This window comes from Marmota flaviventris, chromosome 2 (genome assembly GCF_047511675.1).
Source record: "Marmota flaviventris isolate mMarFla1 chromosome 2, mMarFla1.hap1, whole genome shotgun sequence".
NCBI classification, from domain to species: Eukaryota; Metazoa; Chordata; class Mammalia; order Rodentia; family Sciuridae; genus Marmota; species Marmota flaviventris.
Window position 1 is genome coordinate 24,592,875 of NC_092499.1, and position 22,101 is coordinate 24,614,975.

A 22,101-nucleotide genomic window follows, 5' to 3' on the forward strand; every position below is an offset into this window, starting at 1 on the left:
ACCCTTGAGGTGTCACCGCACTTCACAGTAACTCATTTCCAATAAACACAGTACCCCAGAACACAGTTGTCATGATTCTTAGAAAAAAAACCCAATAATCCATTTGAACTTTCTTCTTCTTCCCATGTTTTATTCAGACAATATTCTCTATGCTAATATTTAAAAGAAAATCATTACAAGACTTATTTATTAACAATTCCTAGATTTTTAAAAGTATGTGCTTAGCAAAGCATTTTGCTTCTCAGAAATACTTCTTTACCATTTTCTAGAAAAGTGCTCAGAGGGATTTTCCTGGCACAAGACCAGCATGGATATTACCCACTCCTATCCAAAGACAATGAAGTGAAACAATGAACTTCTTACAAGAGAAAATCTTCTATGGTCTTTTTTTTTGGTACCAGTAATTGAACCTAGGGTTGCTTAACCATTGAATCATAGCCTTAGTCCTTTTTTTTATAATATTTTCTTTTGAGATAGGGTCTTGCTAAATTGCTGAGGCTAACTTTGAACTTGTAATTCTCCTGCCTCAGCCTCTCAATTTACTGGGATTACAGTCATTCACCACCATGCCCCGCCCCTGGTCCCTCTTTGAACTAATCTTTGGAAGGATTTAAATTATCCCTTTTCGCATCCTATAATCAGAGGGGAAAAATGTCAGATAATAAAAAAAAGTAACTTAAAATACGAATTTAATACTTCTACCATTTCTTATACTTTGATATCCTGAGCCAAACCTCTGAACCTCACTTTTTTTAATCTAGGAAATGAATGTGAATAAATGTCCAGATGGTATTTATAGAATGTTAAGAGAAAATGAGTATGAAAGCACCATTATAAAATTGTAAATTTCCAAAGGTATTGGATGTATTTTATTAGAACCAGTTTATGTAACCCTAAATTTTGTTATTACTCACTCTTTGCAACTGGATGAATTTTAATATTATTTGAAGTGCTGTGCATGAGCGTTTGCAATTCCAGAGATCCATGTTATGTCTCAGATTTTCAGGTGGGGTGTGCGTGTGTGTGTGTGTGTGTGTGTGTGGTGTATGTGAATGCAGGGGTGATGTGCATCGTTTTTCATAATTGATCCACACCAAAATGCTGGTGCTTTCAAGAGGCAAAGCAATGTAGGCAGTAGCTGTTTTGGCAGTACACAGTTACTCTGATGACAAGCAAATTTTCTGTAGGAACAGAACACTCTCCTGTCACCTTCCTCCAGATGAAGGCCAAAATACTGCAGAAGTAACAGATGGCAAGAAGCTGGAACCTAATTGAAAAATCTACCTATGGAGATAACAGCAAATGCCCAAGCACTTCAGAGTAAGGCCTCTCTCCAAGCAGTGACCATGACATATAGGAACAAAAGAGAATTATTTCTTACTTGGTTGCGGAAATATTTTTCACCTACTCCTGGGATTTTGAAGTCCCCCAATTGCCCTAATGGCCATAGAATATTAAAGAATTGTGATGAGAACATGGCCCCACCAAGGTTTTCCTGCATGGGAATTCCTCTGTGGTCCTTGGATATCTCCTGAGATCTCAGATCTCTTCTGTATCCCAATACCTGGCATGTCACAACAGTATTAGTGACCGAACTAGGGGAACAAGACCCTATTGCCAGGTTTTGGTTTGTGTTTTAAAGTGTCCATTTTTTCCCTTGAATTCTCAGAAATTGCTTTTGTGTTCTTGGTGAAGCGCCAGCCATCTATAGGGAACATGTCATTGACTGGAAAGTTTGCATATATGAGCCTCAATTTCTCTTTCTACCAGACCATATCAGGAGGTCTGTGAGGCTGCACACACCCTGGACCCAGTGTGAGAGGAGCAGGTCTGGACTCCGCAGTGGTCGCAATTGTGAACCCAATGAATTTGTCTGGGATTTGCTAGGTCCTGTTTTTCAAATCCTATCATTATTGTTTTTTAATCTATGCAATTTCTCCTAATGGATTTCCCCTTTTTACTTGTAAATTATCACAGGAAGCAAGGGGTGAAGAAGAAGAAAAATCCTATCATTTATTCATTTTGAAAGCTTACCAAATTGGTCATTAAAGGGACAAAAGGAAATAGGAGACACTGCCAATGATTTCTGGTTTAGCAACAATCTGGTTTGTAGAGGGCAGTCTGGGCATGGGCTGCAGACCTTGATCTAGGTCCTGGTCCTAGTCCTGGTCCTGTTAGATTGAAGGGTCTCTGGAAAAGGCAAGAGTAGCCTGTTCCAGAACATGTGAACAACTGTGTGCAGGGACTGTGGGATAAATTACTGCTCTAGAGAGTATCAAAGAGGCCACTGATAGACCCATGGACACCATCCTTCAGTGATTTTATGTAGGATATTACTAATTCCTAGGATTTATGATTTGAAACCCATTGGCTTAGAAGCAAAATTTTCCTACTTTTATCTCCTGTAAATTTAACTCTAGACAGTTAAACTGTGAGTGTATTCTTATAGAAAAAGAAAGACAAAAACAATCAAATGATATGTGATAAAGAAAAAGAGAAGAAGATAAAGGAGTATAAAACAGATATAAGGAGGTAGGATAAACTCATAGAAATAGCTCTGGCTTTAAATATACCTCTGGTTTCTTATCTTGGCTGTGCCATCTTGTGGAATTGACACACCTTCTCTGATTTCTCTATTTCCTCACCCATGATACCTAGCTCAGAAGAGTCAAAAGAAGTGATTTATGTACAGCACCTGTGCAATTGAATTATCTCTGCAAATGATGATTAATGATTATTCAGATCTTTAAGCATTCAACAATCACTTTTTTTGTTGAATAATTCAGATTTGGAGTCACAAATTGTCTTCTTGATATTAATAAGCTTTCTTTTTTATGAGGAAGAAGGGATACTCTGGATGATAAAAATAAAAAAAATTTAAAAAAAACTTTGTAATGCTTGGAGTTAATCCTCCATGTGAATAGAGGCATTTATACAAAAGTTAGCCTAAATTTTACCTTGGAATATTGTTGAGGAAGCTCCTAGAGGGCAAGGAGCATGGGACCATGTTTTTATTCAGATTGTACCATTTTTTTAAATGATTTTATCTTCCCATACTCCCTGGGAGTTATCAATAGGATGTACTCAGGATGTAATTATTATGCTCATCTGAGCAGGAGAGAAGACAGACAGACAGGTAGACTAACAGACAATGAGAATGAGAGGTTTTGTGACTTTGCTGAAGTCAAACAGTTTTGCAGGTGATACTGAAAGCCTCTTGACCCCAGGCTCTGCATGCATTCATAGGGACTACATATACAAATGAGTAAATCCTATGGGTAACTGTATCAGGGGACAATTTGTCCTAAGCTTTCCCAGTGCTGAAATATTTTAGACAAGATATATCTCATTCCACATGAACCTCTTGGATTCTTCTCTATTGTACCTCAATTCTTTACATATATGCAAGATGAATTAAAAATTATCAGTGTTGTGTTAGCTAGAAGAGTGGCACAAATTATTCACCAGACATTTTGCAGGAAATATTTCATATTAAGTTCAATGTTAGTCAGCAGAGAAGGGCAAAGATTCAGTAAGTGCTAGTGAAACCCGTGAAATTTCAAATTTTTCATATACGCACAAAATATTTGATATTTTATTAACAGCTAGATAGACACTAGAGTATGGTCTGGGAAAGAGAGGAGAAAAAAATTCTGTTCTCATTTCTGCAAATGGATAACTTGAAGCTAGACAACAAACCTCATTGAAACTCAGTTTAATTATCTCTAAAATAGAGATGAATAGATTATTTTTTTACATCTCCCTCAAAAGGATAATTTGAACATGGAGGAAAAAAATTGATAAAGTGCCTAGAATTTTCTGGACACAAGCAACACATAATTCAAGTCACTGCTGTTTCACTAAAGTCTCAAAGCAGCTGCAACTTCTCTATGGCAATGAGGAGAGTGTTATGTAACCTTGCAACTGCCCGGATGGTCCATTTCTAAAAAGAGCCCCAGCAAAAGTACCAGGCCAGTCTTGCTCCAAAACATTGCCATGCCTTTGTTCTCTCTTTTAATTGAAATCAAATTACTGCCTGAAGAACTAAGGATATATTTAGAAGACAGTCTCTTTCCAGTTTTTTTTTTTCTTTTTTAGTTTTTGTTAAAGTTTCCTAATTGAGAATCATATTCCATAAAATTACACAGCACTGTAAAGAATTGGGGAAACAGGCAGGCAGGCTGCAGGGGGAAAAATCCTCATCTTTCAACCCAACCCTTCCATATTTTCTCTCCACAGCAAATACAAAATCGGCTTTATGTTGTGCAGTACATTTATCTCCCCCTAATTCCATTTAGATATTATCTTTCAAACCAACTGTTGACAAAGGTACATTATTTGTTTATTATTATTTATCTCAACATTTTGGTCTCTTAACTGGTAGGGGTGGTGAGGGGGAAACTGTGATGGATATGAAGCCACAGAGCATTCATTGAGGAGGGAGATGCAGAATACAAACACCACTAATTGTCATATGTCATATTTTTAGTGAATAATCTATCCGTATAGCTTCTTCCTAATATGTACCAATCTTTGAATAAGGTCTTGAGAATATAAACACACCTCACCACACCACACACACACACACACACACAGACACACATACAGTCTTCAAACAGATTATAAGTAGTAATGAGAGTTAAATCAACAACTACAAAAGCTCCTTTTCTCATCAACTTTCATGAGTAAGGATAAAGCCTGACCAGTGACACCTGCCACCAACAGAGCACTAAACATGGCCCTCAGTCAAGGTTTGGCTCAAATGAATCTCAGTGGAATCCAATATGTGACAGTTGGCAATGGATGGTTTCTTATTCTGTTTTGCTTTTGTTATTACTAATATAGCAGAGACCAAATAGAATCTGCACAAATTTGCATTATGTAGCCTAAGTCAATAAACTCCCTAGGCCTGCACAGTCCAATAGGAATATTAAAAAAGGAAAATATGTAATTTAAACATTTCTAGCAGCTTTGACAAAAACAAAAGAAAGAAACAAATGAAATTAACTTTAGTAATATATTTATTTAACTCAATATAATAAAAATGTTATTTTCAAATATATTCAAAATTGAAGTTAAAGACTTGCAAATTATATTTGCTATATTATCTTCAAAATCTGGTATACATTTTATACTTGTAACACATCTCAATTAAGACACTAAATTTTAATTAGAAATATTTTTCTGTATACAAATTTTATGAAATTTACAATTGAAAAAATAATTCACATATCCAGTTATAACCTTAGTGTTTTTCAATAACTGAATTGAATATTAATTTTTAAAGTTAAATTTAAGTTAAGTAAATTAGACTATTAGAATTTCAGTTATTAGAAATTAGAAATTCAGTCTTTTAATTGTACGAAGCACATAGTGCTTAGTGCTTATCTCTGTGTGGCTAGCTAGAGGTTTCTGGGTCAGACAGTGCAATATGTCTCATTTTTTTTAGGTTGTATCTGAACATTCTGAATGCCTCAATTTCCAATGACTACAAAAGCAGTAAGTGAGATAATTGAAAGAAGAGTTATGTTAATAATGAAAAGGCTTGTTTTTAAGGAAAGGAGTTATACAAGCATATGAAATTGTTCATTTGATAAAAAAAAAAGTCTGAGTGACAACATATAAATTATACAATGAATAAAAGCATTGTGTCTTTGCAGTTGACAATCAGTGACAAGAAATGAAAAAGACAATTGAGAAAAGAGGGAGTGTGTGTGTGTGTGTGTGTGTGTGTGTATGCAGACAAGATGGCACAATTTGTAGACACACACACACACACACACACACACGTTTTGTTTTGTTTACTTTCATAATCAGAAGATCCACACTGGCACAGGATTCTACCAGGCTAAGGCTAATTCAGAAGACTAAGTATTCAGGCCAAATTTAGTGAAAAGGGTGCTGATGAAAACTATGTTGTAACATATGGTTGAGATCATGTTCAAGGGGTTTGAGGCTGCATCACATCCTTCTGATAGTGAGGTGGAGAAAGCAAAAGAACTAGCTGCCTACCTAGTTTCAAAAACCATGAAGGAAGGGAGATGTGAACATCTGCTGTGAAAGATGTTCAGTAATGGTAGGATGTGGTCCATTTTCCTCTAATTCATCCATAAGCATCTATTTATTGAACACCTAACATATCTCTACAGGTTTCTAAGTCTGGGGATGGACTATTAAACAAGATAGGCAGAACTATTATCCTAAATTCCTTGCCTTTTAATGAGGAATGTATACTATGATTGCATTGGCAAATAAGTAATTGTAATACTAATACATAAAAACTAAGAAAATAACATGCCGTGGTGTCGCACAACAAACAGCAGTGATTCCCATTAGCTATGGTAACCAGGAAAGATGTCTCTAAGGGAGAAACATTGAGTTAAGATTCACAAGTTAAAAAGCAGCAGCCAGATGAAGACTTACTGCCTTATTTATAACAGTTCAATATTTAAATAATGTAAGCATTGAACAATCACATTGAGAGCTGTCAGTGCAGGTGCATTTTATTCTAAATTGTGATGTCTTTTAATAAGATGACCACAGCTTGCTTCTAGGGACTGTATATAATTCTGATATGCCTGTGGGAAGGCCCGATATATGAGAAAGTGAAAAAGACAACTACCATTTGTGTCTCAGCAATTTTTTTTCAATCATTGCTCCAACTTGAAGTTTTCCAAAAACTATAAACTTGGGCACTAATAGAACAACTAAGTCCTTGTAGTCTAAGCCTGTTTCCAGGGTCATGTTCTACATAGTAATAATAGTTCTTAGAAATTTCCCTTCAGACAGACCAAATGGGATGGTGACTACCCATTCCTGAAAAGTTCCAGTTTATCCAGGGATATCCCAGTGTTTGTCTTGTTATTCAGGCATGATTATTTTTTCATTCCCCATGGTGTCCTAGTTTAGAAATAAACTGTAGTTACCCTATGTGGTACCTCACAGTATATGGGGATGGTAGAGGTTAATTTTCCTAGCAAATCTTCCTGGCAAGCAAGCACACACATAAAGGTATTCTGTGCTCTTTTGTGCTTCCAGCCAGTTTCCACCTGCCAGAGTAAAGATAAACAATGAAGAATATAAGCAAACAGTGTGATTTATACTAAACACCACAACAGGCTCTCAAGCAGGGCAACATAGTATCTCTCAGTTTTCCTATCCTGCCTCAATGCCTTCCCATCTTACCATAAAGATGACACAATTTGATTAGGCCTAAGAACAGGCCTGGAAGACTTTCAGCTTTTTTGATTCTACATTTAACTCTTTATTTCACTCAGCTTAGGAAACAGCATAACCCTTTAGGCATTGTATTTAGAGCCAAATCAATCAATATGAGTTTCATGTAATAAGGAAAAGCCCCTAGACCCATATTTGAGCCATGAGCATAACTTTTGATGGGTACCTTTTCCAGGCTTGAATCTGGAACATTCCCCAACAGTTCATGTGTTGAAAGCATGGTCCCCAGTGTACCGAGGATCAGAAGCTGGGCTTTTTGGCAATGATTAGATCTGACCATTGATAGCTCGATGGACTAGTGGGAGGGGGGACGAAGTTGGAGGAAGTAGGTACTGGATCATTCTGGGAAGAATTTCCCTTCTGCTTCATCCAATCCTCTGTTTCCCTTCTTCCATAAACTGAGCAGTTTTGCTCCATCCTGTGTTTCCACCATGATATTCTCCATCATCTCAGTCCTAAAGCAATGGAGCCAGCAACTGTGAACTGAATCCTCTGAAACCATGAGCCAAAATAAATCATTTGTCCTTTCATTTGTTCTTGTCAAGTATTTTGTTTACAGCAACACTAAGCTGACTAACTCAGGCACAGAGGTATTCTGCTCATACAGTGGACAGATACAGGAGTGGAGTGGGGAAGGAGGGAGCCATCCCAGTTCACGGAATAGATCCTATAGACACAACCAGAAATAGTTAAAAATGGAGACAGGAATAAGCAGAGGATGCCAAGGATGGGAAAAACAATCTTTAAAATTAGCAAAAAAATTTCTCTGAAACTTTATCCAAAATTTTGCTTATCTGGCCTATGCTACTTATTTATTTCTATGCCCACTTTAAGCATAATCTCTACTGAAACACCTCCCATGAATTTACCCCAGCCTCTGAGATAGAACCAAATACTCCTCATTGTCCATTTCCACAGCTCCAAGGGCATTCGATTAAAATGACACCACTCATTTCAACTGTATATTTATACACCTGCCTCTCTTTTAAATTTTATGTCACTTTCTAAGGGGCAGTTTCTTATTCATCTTGATAGTCTCAGTTTTGCAGCTTGTATGCAGTAGTCACTCAATAACTGTCCTCTGAATTTAATTGAAACCCACACATATTGGTGCATTTTAGGTCCTATTGTTAAGGGAAGGAAGGAATGAATAACTCAGTGAATTATAGCACTATTATATGGCAGTTTTATTATATAGCTATTTCCTAGCAGACAGACCAGCTCTAAACTCTACATGAGAGATTCAATTTAGGAGAAACAACAGAAAATTGGAAAACTCATCTTGACAGTAAACATTGAGATGAATAATGGACGGAGTGTGGGGGCTCTTCTTTCCTAGGCATTCTCTCTCTCTCTCTCTCTCTCTCTCTCTCTCTCTCTCTCTCTCTCTCATGCATGCGCATCCACACAGCCATACAAAATCATCTAGTTGTATTCCTAACCTAAAAGGAGAGGAGAGGACCACAGGGCTTTTTCCTTGAGGAGTCTACACTCTAATTGGCTTTTGTTTTCTTGTAGTGCTGGGGATTGAACCCAGGGCATTATGCTCTACCACTGAGCCACACCCTCCCCATTAATTGTCATCTTAAATGAAGTAAATTACTGCCCACCCTTTTGCCCCTATACTTGGTGAAGTGATGGCATCAGTGGAAGATATGTTGAAAAATACTTTACTCTCTCCTCAATTGTGAACTTCATCACCAAAAATCACGTACTATTTTTTAATTTAATTAAAAAAAAGATTCAGAAAAGTCTAAAAATTTCACACGTAAGAAAACTGAAGTGATGAAGTCATTTGATCCTGATTGTGTACAGCCTGTTGTGGTGGCTGACACAGGTTAGGCATGTGTAAATTTTAATAAGGAAATTAATGAATTTGTACAAATGAAGGAATAAAGGAATGGCCAAGCACAGTCAAGAGTTGACAGAGCTGTAAGTTAAACCTAAGTACCACATAGTCTAAGTAAAAGGCTATTTCCACTGTGTACACTGTGTGATATGAGATGTATGTATCTTAAAAAGCATATTTACGTATGTTTAGTTTTCAAATATTAGAATCTCTCTTCAAGACACTATTCCTAATCCTTCTACTCAGGCATCCTGTTCAATACCCAGCAATGTCATCTCAGACGGAATCTGTATTGTTAAAATGGGACCATGAGATCATAGTTCCTGTGGGAGTCATGTCTCCCAATATTTGTACATTGTTAATAGTCCAAGTCATCCAAAGTCAGAGCATGCCTCTGTCCAGTTTCTTTCACCAAGCTTCCCTCAGGCTGCAACGATATGTAAGGATGTCCATCAAAATGTCAGAGGACTTCCTGTGCATCCCTGTCTGGTACTCATTATTCTGTTCCCTCTACCAGTGCCCCAAGCCCCTAGAAAACAACCACATTGGCAACCATAGTGAGATTTTCTTTCTGCTTCCGTGCATGACCATTGCACATATTTCTTAGCCATTATATGCCAAGATGTCTTGCCAGAACACAAAATATATAGCAGGACAAAAAGCCATTGTGGAAGAAATCGGCCAAACAGGAAATTATATATTACTCCTCTTAGAACATATTGAGCCTTGTCATTAGAAAGCACTAGTTTGTGGCATGGTGTGCTAAAGCTAAAATAAAGAATTCTAAATACATATACCAACAGGTAGTCCTCATTTGGCATGGTTCTGCTATTCATAAATTTTACTTACCATAATTTAGTTAACAAGCCTAGTCTCTTCTAACAACAGTGTTTAAATTTTAGTTACGAGGCTATGTTGACTGTGAGTACACCTTGGTGCCAGTTCCTCAGTGTACACTCACTGCATAAATTATAGATGTCTTTATGATCAATGACCAATCAGATTGTTATTTTGTAGTATGTCAGTGAGTGATGACTGAGCATCTGTTGTTCAATCCATGTACAGACAGCAAAACATGTAGGTATTGCCTCTGTTTCCCAGTGATAAACCCATATGACATTTGGTAAACCTGGATAATCAAAAAAGAAATTGACCAACAAAGAAACAAAAAAGGAAAATGCTGAAAACAAAACTGAAGAATGGAATAAAGAAGAGTTATATAAGAAATAGCTGACCATGAAAATGTCAAGACTATTGAAAAGAGAGTGAAAGGTGTGCCTGTGGCTAAAATCTTCTAAAACTTGAATTTGATTCATTACTTATTAGTAAACACTGGCACACCTATCATTTATACCAGCAAAGAGGCATGTTGCTTTCTTGATGCATATCTCATCCGGGGATCATGATCCCATGATGTATGACCCACATATCAACAATGGTGGGAGGAGGCTTGGGAGCAGACTCCCTCAGTTGCCTTGAAAAGCCACTTGGGATACAGTCCAGTTCCTCACTTGTGGATCTGATGTTCTTACAATGATGACTCAAATACAGTAAATGAGTTACTTGCTATAACAATAACTGGAAAGCTTTTCTTCTAACTTTGTTTCAAAGAGCCCACAGCCTCCTGAAATTGCTTCTCTTCTTTGCTGCATTCCACCTATGACGGTCACACTGGAGAAGTTCATGCATAGAACTTAAGTGACACCTCTTCTGCTAGTAATTTCCCCTAGAAAGTAATTCAGTGAAGTAGAAATATGATACAAAAATATTACCTAGAATCCTACTCAATCTAAAGGGAAAGTATGGATGCAGAAAGCAAAATATATCCTATTTATAAAGAGTAAGCAAGTTTTTCAGATTTTACTAATATGCTGTGTATATAAGATTTGTTATGCATGTTAAACAATATGTAAAGTTATTTCCTGCTGGAAATTTTTTTCATTATCTTAAAATTTAATGTTTTTTTTTGTTCTCATTACAAAAATGAAATATGTTCAAAAGAAGAAAAGGTAGAAAATCATATGAAAAATTTAGAAAGTGTAGTGAAGAGGATAAATCAATCTTAGAGTGAATTCCTTTAGGCTTTCCTTCAGGGCTATGTGTGTACACTTTGTCAATATAATCTCATCTCTACATTGCTTTTATATGGTTTGATTTTTTTTCCTTCAGTCCTAAAGAACGTCTAGTGATATCCAGACCATCTGGATAAAAATTGTAAGCTGGAATGAGCAACGAGTCAAGAAACTCCCTAAAAAGTTACACCCTCCTCATGGGCAAAAGTCAGTATGAACTCATTACCTTGGAAAGAAATATATTTTTCAATCTCATGATCACTTAAGGTATGGAAGCAGCATGGTCACTATTAACACTCACATGCCAGATTCTCCGGAGTTTGGTTGGTTTCATGTTTTGGGCCAAGAAAACATTTCTGTGAGTCTAGAATGTCTGTATCAGAACACAAGAATATGCCCCAAAATATCAAAAAGAAGTTGCTAAAAGGATAAGGAGCCTGGTTAAAGAAGATTGAGTTGGCCATTTGGTGATAATTTAAAGACTCAATAAGACTGTTGATAGCATAACAACTCATTATTCTTGATATTAATTAAAATAAGTCTATGAAAGTTTAATAGTGATGCACAAAAGAAAGTTGATATAAAGTATACTTTACAATAAAATAGTATAAAATAAGTTTATTTCTTACAGATTTTAATAGGTAGGAGATTGTTAAAATAATGGATATGTATGATGCTTTTAGCTCTCAGATGTCTGTTTATGAAGAGTTGGTAAATTAAAGGAGAATGAATGAAAGTAGCAGGAAGGACATCAAGCAATGATTTTAAAATTTTCTTTCTTTTTTTTTTAAGAAACTTGTCAAGAGCATATAAGCCTGATAAGATCTGGACTGCACAACTACTAACCTCGTAGAATGGGGTTCAATGATTTCTTCTAAGATAACACATTAGTATAACATGTTAAGAAGTGAGATAATTAATTGGATTCATTCTCATCTCTAGGGAGTTAAAATAGTCAGATAGCCCTTGACTATTAGTTTATAAGAATATATGTTTTAACAATACTAAACTGAAGTATCTAATAATAATAATTGGTGATAATTAATGTCACTAAGTGTGACTTTATAAAATACATTATTTTTAAGAAAGAAAGTAAGTTGTAAGAAAAAAATTCTTGAACTTTTGTGAAGACAGTTATGTCTTGATACATGAATTTAAGGATTAGAATATAAAAAACTCAACCTAATGGCTCTCAGCTCCAATTTGATTCATCTTGGAGAAGCAACTGCTATTCAATTCCTTATTTAGGTATTGATAAAAATATGAGGAAAATATAAAACCCAGATAGAAATAATGGTAAAAATGAATTCAACCTATAATTTTCTAGATATTTAAGTACAAAATGTTAAGTGTAAAAGGTAGGGTTTTTTCATAACTTTATTTTATTTGTTTTTTTTTATGTGGTGCTGAGGATTGAACATAGTGCCTCATGTGTGCTAGGCAAGCACTCTACCACTGAGCCACAACCCCCAACCCCCTAAAAAGTATGTATTTTAAGGTATCTGAAATGTTCTAAAAACTCAGCCATGCTGCATGTGGAACTGTTTAAATTTTTAAGAGAAATTTATCACCGTTTGTAAAGTTTTAAATGAAGAAATTTGGGTTTTCAAAGTTTTGCTTTTTCAAATATATGATTTAAATAGACCGAGCATTAAACAAGATATATATGGGGATAATTGCTCCTCTCCCTGCACAAAGGACCTGAGACGCTAAAGCATCTACGGAATAAGTTTCTCCATTTTGTCATTTCTTTATTGCATTTTAAAAGTCAAACTTATATCTTCCAAGACTAAAATAAAACAAACAAAATGTCTTTGTGGCAATTGCTGTGCATGAATAGGACTCTGGGTATAATGGGTTGGTAATTCTGTACTGTGGAAAGAGGTTTCTGAAATTATATAATTTCCCACTACTTAAAAAAAATTAAAACGTCTTACACTTTCATCTAAGAGCCAAGTTATGCTATGGTTACAAACAGGTCCAAAAAGCTTAAAACAATGAATGTTTACTTTTGTCTGCTAGAGGTGGGCTGACTGTTGCCATGGCTCCCCACTGCAGGACAAAGTGAGAGAATGGCCACAGCCTGTAAAAGGCTCGTAGCCAAGGCAGAGGGAAGAGAAAGTGCTCCAGGAAGTCTCATGTCAGCACTTAAATGCTGCCCTGGAAGGAACTCATGTCACTCCCCTTAATGGCTCATTGATTGGAAATAGTCACATGATCCCACCTGATACAAGAAGCTGAAGGAGGTACAGGCTTACTATATGCTCAGAACATGGCAAGTCAGAAATACTCAACAAGCTTTGTTTTTGCTGGAACTTTCATGAGTAAAATAAAGCTATAAAACCACCTCTATAAAAATGATGCCAAATTCAGAGATAAGGGCAAGATTTTTTTGAGGAAAGAATTATTATATTTTTTTTCTTTTTTTCATCCAATGTATGTGGATGATTTGTGATCTCCATTGAGAAGAGATTCACCATTTCTCTACTGAAATGCCAGCATCTCAGCATGGGCCAGTTCTGATTTTTTTCACTAAGATCTGTGCCCTGCATCTTTCAAACGGTTCAGCTTCTTTTTACAAGCAAATACAGAGCAAGCTTTCCTTACATCCCTACTCTACCACACACTCCAAGCACACACTCAGGCTTAGTGTCATTTTCTCTCCATGTACAGTTCAGACCTTGGTTGGATCATTTCTTTGTCAACCCTAAGAAGGACTTTTTCTTATTTTCCTTTTCTTAAGGGCTCACCTTGAGAGGAGGTGTCTGCTTCAATCTGTCTGATCTTGACAGGTTAATAACTGGAGTCTGATGAACGCAGGAAAAGGCAGAAGTACTTCTGAACACTAGAATTTTTTTTTCTGCTACTAGTCCTTCCCCATCCCAACTCACCAGCTACCTCTATGTCACATCTCTCTGCATAGCTTTAAAAGAGTTTTTACGAATTCATTGCTGTATATAATTTTCTGGGACACACCTTTAAAAAGAAAGTCCATGATTTTAGGAAATGTAATAAAATTTCTTTGGGGGCAGCTAATGATCGTTTTTAAAGGCATTTAGGACTCAAAAATGTCCACATACCCATAGTTGTTCTTATCAATTTAGTAGATGAACTATAAATATGTTCTGATTACTAATATCACTATTCTTGCAATTACTTATAAAGCAAAACACTCTGTGCCATTTTGAAGTATCTTATTTCCATCTAAGCCCTTTCCTCCATGTAGATAATGTCATAGGCAAAAAATTATATATTGAGTTTTTTATGAAATGCATATAATAGTGGAGGAAGATTAATAAATGGGAAACCTATCAATACACATGTGGCTACTTTCTGACAAATATTACTAAAAGGTAAGCTCTATGATAGGTACCATGTTTGCCTTATTACCTAAAACACATCTAATGCTTAGAATGGTACCTAGCACAAAGGAAATATATGATTTTTGTTGTTTGTTTGTTCTCATGGTGCTGGGGATTGAACCCAGGGCCTTTTGCACTCTACCAACTGAGCTATATTCCCAGCCCAACTGAGCTATATCCCCAGCTCTGATTTTTTATTACATAAATACTAGAATCTCCCAGTAAATTAAAGTGTATAAGTTATTACCAAAACCTATTTGTTCATGTTCAAATAAGGTTTATCACTGAGTGTAATGAAATGGAAGTTGCAGAAATCTTTGGAAAGCCATGGAGAAGAGGAATATTGAAGATAATTAACTTTGAAAATCTCTCCCATCCCAAACTCTTATCTCCTTAGTCACCATAGTATTTCATCCTGGTATATCTTTTGTTGTGTCTTAGCAAAATATTGTCAAGATGATGGGATGTTGGCATGAAAATAAAGTTTCCCCAAGCTTCTATAACTACTGCATGTGAAATAATACTTTCCTGGTATTTCTGACTGGCATTCATTTGAGAACCTTTAACACAATCAGAGGGCCATTATGTTTAGGGATAAAATAAGAAGGAGTTACTCCATCAGCAATCAATACTCACTCTGGAAAGGAGGCTGGATTCCTAGTTTTTACAATGAAGTAGCCATTCACTCTGGTTGGTGTGTTCCAAAACTCACACCTCCCTGCTTCATAGGAATCTTGAACATGCAAACCATAACTAAGACAGAGTTCTATGACTACGGTGTATTTGTAATGAGGTCAGCCTGGCTGAAGAAAATGCTGCAGTAATTTTACATCCATTACAGCTTAGAAATGCAGGCTATGAAAGAGAAAGGATGTGACGGAGAGAGTTAGAGGTCTGCAGATGTCTCTGTAATGAACTCCCGCAAAGAAAATCTCTCCCCTGTGTCTCCTTCCATTAGTCAGCTGCATGGCTCCTGGAGGACCTGTACAGCTGCACTATAATGGAGGGCTAACCAACATTCCCTAGAGGTACAGCCGGTCATCAGGATGGTCTTTCCTTCCCATCAGTCTTAGATTCCAAGGAGGAGAGATCTAGGTATTTGAGAAGACAAGATTCTGAAAACCATGTTCCCATAGCAACTTAATTTTGTGCTATTTGACTAGTATTTGGAAGTACCAGTTTGGTTGTTGAACAGCCCACCTTTACAATGCAATTCTACTGGTTACAATCCAGGTTCCATTGATTGTATCCTCCATCTTCTTTAATTATTAGTTCATGTATTCATAATGGGTGCAGTGACAAAAATCTGCCAGAGAGGGTTACTATACATAAGATGGCAGCAAAGTACTTGCTCTGGCACTTAGTAAGTTCTCAAAAAGTGTTCACTATTTGTATTACCTTTAGTATTAGAAACAAGGACAATACAATTGGTATTGTATCAAGGAATAGAATAAATGGCAGCTTCCTATAAAACAAACCTAATGAAGAGACATCATACTTGTGAGATCATATCCTTATATACTTTCTTTTTTATTAAGCACAAAGCATCAGATTAATATTTTCTTCATGCAATACTGAACTAAGCTATAATCAGGCAGAGAAATTTGCTTTTACTTGGAATAAAAGAGCATGGTTTTCTTCTGCCAATCAAAATGTCAGCTAATCTTGTATGGGAAGAGGGGTTTCTTATTTAATTTTCCTGAATATCTGTGAATTCCTCAAATTGCTACAAAAAGTAGTATTTCTAAACCACATATTAATTTCATACTTCTCAAAAAGAATGATTTTTTAATCATCTGTAAAAGTTATAAAAGTCTAATTTGTAGAGACCTACCTTATCAAATAATTGCCACTAATGGAAATAAAGGTGCTATACAAATCGGTTTAGTTTGGGCACATTAGGAGACTGGGGATGTAGCATAGTGGTAGAGTGCTTGCCTAATATTTACAAGGCCCTTGATTTAATCCCCAATAGCACAAAAAAATAAATAATTAAAACAAAAGTAATAGTTTGGGCATGTCAATCTTATAATGTGGGTGGCTCATTCAGTTGGCATTTTATCAAGCAGTTAGAAATTTAGGCCAGACACAAATTTAAAGATAATTTAATTTAAAGATAATACCTCTGGGGGTCATTTCCAGCGACCTAAGAGTTCAAACTCTAAGCACATCTGAGATCAAGGAGAGAGGCACATATCCTGAGGAGAACACAGGAAGACCATTCTCCCTGAAGAATGCCCGTGTTGAGAGTAGGGATCATATCTCAACACGGACATTGAGAGAATAGGGAGAATAGAGAGCCATTGATCATAAATATCATTAAGTTGCATGGAAGTCAAAGAAGAGGAGTTGTGGAAAGGTTCATTCATGTGATTATTGTGATACTGGTTTATAGACTGAGGGCCCTTTTAATACTACAATAAGAAAGAAAGGGAGAATCCAAGATGGGGGGCTAGAGGAAGGCTGCATTCTGTGTCGCTACATGACCTGGGATTCAAGTAGTGGGAATACTGTGAGTTATTAGAGGACTCTCGACAGCTGCTCCCACACAGGACATGTGGCCACTGCTCACGTGCAGGACCTCCAGCCGCCACTCCTGTGTGTACCCCCATCTACCAATGTGGGCTCTTCCAGTCGCCTCCATCTTGGGACTCTGCAACCACTGCTATAAACATGTGGTAGCCTGCACCTGGAGACACCGCACAGGGTCTGGAGACAGCCATCAGCCACAATACTGCACACCACAGAACTGCATCTCTGAACATGCTGCCCACTGCCACTGCCAGGCCCCACCCAACCCAACACCCCATTTCTGAAAGCAGCCGCCTCCATCTTGGGACACCTTTGTCACAATCATTAGTTGGGGCAACTCCCAACTGGGGACACAGACTGAGGCTTAGAAGCAATATCAAGGTACCCATAATCCCCAACTCCTCCCTCACCCTGGCAGCCACTAACCCGGCACAGTGTTTGTGGCTATGCAGCCAGACAGTGGCTCACAAAACCTGGTTCTGAACTGCTCAATACAAAACAGCTCTCCATGACAGGTGTGCCGTCCAAAAAGCACAGCACACAAGACCTCTGGAGAACGAGGTTCCTGATTGGGAAGTAGAAAGGCAGTGGATGAGTGAGGTACAATGTAGAAACTAAATTATAGACCAAGAACTGTGAGGTCTACAGGCGATATAAGGAGATAAGACCAGCCGCCCACATCATATGAGCATGCCCCAAAGGAGATCCTTGGGATACAATCTCCCATCGGGACTGGTAGGGCTATACCCCAACTTCAGGAGCTACACCCCTAAGATCAGCCCTCCTACCCTAATAACCTTCACCATCCTGAGGGTGGAGATAACAGCAAACAACAGATACCCCACCTGTTGGATGAGAAGGGAAGCAGAAAAGATACTGCTCTCCAACAAAAACAATCCTTGTATCTTCCTTTGAGATTTTTTTTCTCTCTCTCTTTCTTCTCCTACTTTCACATCCCCAACATTTGTGAAAGCATGGATTAGGCTACTGGGTGGGATGTCTGAATAGTGTCTTATAGTTGTGTTGTATATTCTTTTATCTCCTGTTTTTACATTTTTAAATTTTTCTTAATAATTATGTTTGTTGTGTTTTTTTTTTTTTTTTGGTACTCTCTCTATTGTCTTCCCTCTTACTCGTCTCTCCAAAATCACTTTCTCTCTCTTCTCCTGCTATAACCAACTTCTTTAGATTTCTCTTTCATGCTTCCTAAGATCTAATAACTCTATATCCTCACCTCCTACCCTCTCAACATCTCATTCCCAGTTCTTTGTCCACCACCAGAAACTGTGGACCCTTTTGCAAACCTACTGTTTATATTGTAGATAATAATTGAACTCTCCATTTCTGTATATTGTGACAAAACGGTAAACATCTTAATAGCAGCTATTTGGTTTAAGGCTGTATATTGTTTGTATTGGGATCTGTTAACATTGTTTTCCCCCTTAAAGGAGAGGTATTGGAACACTGCAGGGACCCTATAAACCTATAGGGTAAAAACTGTAACATCTCAGATCCCTGCAGTGCTAGAAGGGAACATGAAAAACAAAGGAAGAAAATGCCCCAAACAAACCAAGAACTACATTATTAGAATCCATGGCCAGCACAACAAAAGAAATTACAGAGAAGGAGTTCAGGATGTACATGATTAAAATGTTCTGGGAATTAAAGGATGATATAAGAGCAAATATATGCAGCAAAAGATCATTTAGATAAAGAGCTACATAAGCAAATATAGGAAGCAAAAGATTACTTCAATAAGGAGATAGAGGTTCTGAAAAAAAATAGCTGGGAATGGAACCACCATTTGACCCAGCTACCCCTCTCCTCAGTCTATACCCAAAAGACTTAAAAACATCATACTACAGGGGCACAGCCACATCAATATTTATAGAAGCACAATTCACAACAGCTAAATTATGGAACCAATCTAGATGCCCTTCAGTAGGTGAATGGATAAAGAAAATGTGGTGTATATATACAAAATGGAATATTACTCATCATTAAAAGAGAATAAAATCATTGCATTTGCAGGTAAATAGATGGAGCTGGAGAATATTTTGCTAAATGAAGTTAGCTAATCTCCAAAAACCAAATGCCAAATGTTTTATCTGATATGTAAATGCTGATCCATAATGGGGATGGATTGAGAGGTGCATGGGAGGAATGGAGGAACTTTAGATAGGGCAAAAGGGAGGGAGAGGCATGGGGGTAGGAAAGATGTTGGAATGAGATATACATTATTACCCTAAGTACATGTAAGAAGACACAAGTGGTGTGACTAATTTGTGTACAACCAGCAACATGAAAAATTGTGTTGTATATGTGTACTATGAATTAAAATGCATTCTTCTGTCATATATTTATTTTAATTTGTTAATTAAAATAAATAAATAAATAAATAAATAAATAAATAATGCAATAAAACAAAACAAAACAAAAGGCAAATTGAATATGCCCCAGAAAGTGAACAGTGAGGAGGTGGAGACAGAGACTGAAGACTATCTTTTTAAAAGTTAGCTATGATGCAAAGAGAGAAAATCTGGTCATTTTTAAACTTTTCATTGTCAAGAGAAATTTTGATTTGCTTTAGGAAAAAGGAGACAATTGACTTTATGACCAAGAAACATGTAGATGGGATAATGGGTGGAGAATTAAGCTGAGTGATGGGCCACTCTCCTTTGCTCATTCTTTGATCACATGGTTGAGACATTAAAAAAGGCCCAATGAACAATGAGGCCCCCAGTTAGACTTCTCTGGTGTACTACTGGTGGGTGTGGTAAAAAGAATAAATCTGTCTTTTAAGAGGGTAGAACTTCCTTTTGTTTATTTGCCATGCTTTGGTCTACTATAGTGATTCTCAATTGGGGGTGATTTTTTACTTACAGGGGACACTTGGCAATCTATGGAAATATTCTAAGTTTTTGCAAGTGGAAGGGGAATCCTACTGGTGCTTAATGGACACAAGTCAGGGTTGGGGTTAAACAATCTATAGTTCCCAGAACCACCCCTTAAAACAAAAAGATTAGTTAAAATGTCAAATTTGCTGAGGTTGAGAAAGATTGTTGCCGACTGCGGCAGATTGTTCTATTGGAAACAACTCAGTCATCTCTCCATTGTACCACATGAATTTTAGGTAACAATAACTGTCCTCTCCAGGTGGGGAATTTATATCTTAACACTAAATTTTGCCTAATCTCTTCATCACGTCCTTCAATTATGAAGACATGCAAACCTAGTTCAGCTGTAAATCCTAGACATTTCCACCCCCAAAATTTACTTTTAACTCTATTGCTGCATATTTTGGTCTATATCTGGTCCACATGCTAACAGGTGGGCATGTTGTATGCAATTGCTTTTATTTTATTACTTATGGCCAATAGGATATCTTCATCAGAAAGTAAACTCTGCAGAGTCCCGAAACTAGCCTGATTCTTTCCCAAAGCATTGCATTTTATATCGTTTTAACTCTAAAAACACACACCGACAACACTTCTGAAAGTGCTTATTTCTCTTTCCTGTATACACATAGTGTGCTGAGTAAGTCAACAAAGATGCCAGTTCTTTATGTTAATGCTGTGGCCTAGTTAATTCATTCAAAATTTCAAGAAACAAGGCACACAACCAAGAACTCTGCCAACAATTACAGAAGGAAGGGAACAGACAAGAGCCTATTTGTTTGAAAGACCTATTGTCCATAGCACTGCTGCCAGCCAGGCTTCAAGGCTGATGGACAACTAAATGCAAAGTGGCTTCTCCCACCAGTTCCCTCCCACATACTTACATAGTCATAACTGCAAGGTGGCAAGGGAGATAAAATAAAGGATGACGGTAGGTGGTTAGGAAAAGAGGCTCAGAACCCCAAGGAGAAAGACTAGTTCTGCAAAGGGTTACTTTTTAAATATCTTCCCTTGGAACATGCAAGATTAATGGTTATGCGTAGGAAGAAAGAATCTGTTGATATTTTAGTCATTTTTATGTACTCAGCGTATTTTTTAAAAATAAAATGATAAAATACCACAATTAAAGGATTACTCAGAAGTGGACTATATTAGGTTTTGTGGATAATGCTTAAAATGGACTGTAACTTCTGTAGGCTTCTGGCTTTGAAAGTTTTGAATAGAAAACTTAGTCATGCACATGCTGGATTCATTGTCCATTATGGACAACAGGCTGTCAAGAATACTGAAGATAGCTTAACTTTTATATATATATATATATATATATATATATATATATATATATATACACACACACACACACACACATATATATATTCCTTCACAAAATGATTCTGATGGCTGTCTATATATTCCTCTCCAAAGCTTTCCTTCTTTCCTCCTGTGATATTCTTTTGAGTTATAAAATCAGAAATTGCATATGAAATTTCCCAGCTCAGTTCTGATATCTTAGTATCAGTCAACAGAACTTGAAGCAGATGAGAGGGTATAGACTTTGGGACTGTGTCTAGTTGGCACCAGCAGCTGTCAAGGTACATGAAGGTGACATAGGTGAAAGTCAGTGACTGACATTGTTCCTGGCGGACAATGAGTATTTGAGAGTCCAACTCAAGCTTCCCTGGGGGCTTCAGAAAAGGTTGGATAGGAGTCAAAGCCTAGAATATGCATCAGTTCTTTCTTGTCCCTTTACCCAGACTTGTCTTCTGGTACTATCTTAAGAGTTATTGGTTCTCATTATTTCATTCTTACTCCTTTTCCTTTTTCTCAGTTGCTCACATAAAATGTTTTAGATAATTTGTGATTTAAAGAAGGGCTGTGAAAATGGGTCAGAGTTCCTAGATACCCTTCATTCATCTTACATTAACATCATACATAACCATAGAAAGATGATCCTAATCAGGAAGTTGACCTCAATGCAATGTTGTCAACTGAACTCTAGACTACGCCACTGGCCATCAAAACAATTAATGTCCAATTCTTTCATCTATTTAGCAAATAGTTATTAAGGTTTTGCTATATGATAGACACCATGCTAAGCATTTGGAACAAGTCAGTGAACAAAGAAGCAAATATGACCTTGGTGCCCTCATGAA

The 22,101-nt window shown here is 36.9% G+C and overlaps 1 protein-coding gene across 4 annotated transcripts in view; it reads right to left on the reverse strand.

The window, feature by feature from the left end:
- The window catches only part of Nrxn3 (neurexin 3), a 1,482,316-nt gene that overhangs the window by 648,438 nt on the left and 811,777 nt on the right, over positions 1–22,101 (reverse strand). The window lies entirely within an intron of this gene.